Genomic DNA, 2,500 nt, shown 5'->3' on the forward strand with positions numbered 1-2,500 from the left:
TATGTGCATGCATGTGTGTGTGAGTGTGAGTGTGTGTCTGTGTGTGTGTGTGTGTGTGTGTGTGTGTGTGTGTGTGTGTGGTGCGTGCGCGTGCACGTGCGTATACACACACCTGCATGATTGTGTGGGCTGCTGCATTCTTCAGCCTCTGGAGGCTCTCTCTCTCTCTCTCTCTCTCTCTCTGTGTATGTGCCTATTTCCGCAGCTTTCTTCTCCAGAGGCCCTCTCTGTAATAACATACTTTCCCAAACTGACATTTACTCCATGCAAACAAATCACCTGCACTCCTGCCCTCCCCTCCCTAGCAGGCCTGATAGATCACACACACACACACACCACCCACACCCACCTGCCCCCCCCCATCAGAAATAAGGTGGAGGAATTTTCGGAGGGAGTGGCTGGTGGATATTGGGGGGGTGGGGGGGTGGAGCCGCCACAGCCATAGCCGCTGCCGATGACCCTTAGTCACCCCAATCTTCCAGCAGCGCTCGCTGGGCAGCTTCCGTCCCGCTAGCCTTCCACCAGCCGGCCCGCCTCAGCGTCCTGATAAGGCGGTGCGATCTGATATCGAGCCGAGGCGTGGGATCGGCATTCACTTGGTGGGCATCATGCAGCCATCACACGCCGCGGGACATAGGGGGTGGGCAGCGATAGGGACAACGATGGTGCGGTATGAGAAGGTGCATGGGGAGGGGAAGGGGATGGTGATGGACACGCGAGATGCAAAAGTATTCATTTAATGTGCACGGAAAAGGTCATCAGTCTACATGCACAGGGACAGTTATGACGGTGGTGACAGTGGTGGTAGAAAGCAGATAGGACAAAGGTGTTCATGGAGGTGCTCACGTACATGGGGGCAGTGACAGGGAAGAGACAAAGGTCTTCAGCACCGTGATGGTGGTAGTGATGGTGAAAAGATAGATAGATAGATAGATAGATAGATAGATAGATAGATAGATAGATAGATACTTTATTGATCCCCAGGGGAAATTCAAGGTCTCAGCAGCAGCATACATACAACACAAACACATTCTTTAACAGCAAGAAAATGAGGGATAAAGGTGTTCATTTTACATGCATGGGGACAGTGATGGGGGAGAGACAAGGTCTTCAGCACTGTGGTGGTGATGGTGAAAATGAAGGACATGCATGGGGACAGTGATGGCAGTGATGTAGATTAGAAGGACAAAAGGTCTGCAGCACACGTGCATAGGAACAGGGTTGGTGCAGATGACGGAGTGCATGTGTGTGGGCATGTGTGTGGGCATGTGTGTGGGCATGTGTGTGGGCATGTGTGTATGAGTCATGGATCAATAAGGGGTGACGGCAGGTCTTAAGAGGGATGATTATGGATCGATCTGGAGTCATAAATAAATCAAATCACACATATATGTTTGTGTTTCTGTATGTGTGTGTGGATCTGTATGTTTGTGTCTAAGCACAGGTACATGCATGGTAAAAGTGTAGTGTGTGTGTGTGTGTGCGTGTGTGTGCATATGTGTGTGTGTTTGTGTGTGTGTGTGTGAGAGCGCATATGTGTGTGTGTGTGTGTGTGTGTGTGTGTGTGTGTGTGTGTGCGTGCTATGCAAAACACCTGACATCAAAGCGCTCTCCCTCCCCCGTGCCCCTTACCTGTCACGCCGAGATTAGAGTCCCCACAGAAACTCTGTCCAACTCCATTTTGGTCCTACAGTGGGGGCCTCAAACGGCGCCACACATATAAGGCGCTTACCGGGATTACAGCACGGCGAACAAAGACAGAGCCAGAAACTTCCAGAAGGAAAAGTGAATGAGACGCGACAGAGACTCCGCAGCAGACAAAAGGAACACGACAGAAACAAACGAAAGGAAATACGGAGAGATGTAGAGAAAGAAAGAGTCGGGTCAGAGCCAACCTGTTAACTGGAGGAAGCCAACCGAGGGGGGTTTGGGTTGGTTGTCACACAGGCATTACCACCACTGTAGGGCACAGTGAACAGCAGAGAGAGAGGGAGAGAGAAAGAGCTTTCAATTAAAGCTAAGGAGAGGTGACACAGCTATTTACGAAAGGAAATAGGGCATTTGTGAGAAGATGCAGGCACAGTAAACACACACACACACACACACACACACACACACACACACACACACACACACACACACACACAGAAGGACACAGACATAGACATACCCATGTGCATGCATAGACACACACAAACACACACACACAGACAAACTACACAGACTCTCACACATAGCATGGATCTTATAGATGTTGAAGGAGGAATGGTACACACACACACATACATACGCATGCAGTGGATATTACCCTGGGGTTTTTATGTAGGTAGGTCTCAGGTTGAATCTAAACCAGTCTGACAGATGAAACCCCCTGGTAGTCCACCACCTAGACCACCACCCTTACTTTGGAGACCGACAGTCTGGATTTCTGTGTGTGTGTTAGAGAGGATGGGGAGTGTGTGAATGTGCCTACAGTCTTGCAAGCCTCACAGTTGTGATG

Source organism: Alosa sapidissima, chromosome 20 (genome assembly GCF_018492685.1).
Source record: "Alosa sapidissima isolate fAloSap1 chromosome 20, fAloSap1.pri, whole genome shotgun sequence".
In the NCBI taxonomy this organism is placed as follows: domain Eukaryota; kingdom Metazoa; phylum Chordata; class Actinopteri; order Clupeiformes; family Clupeidae; genus Alosa; species Alosa sapidissima.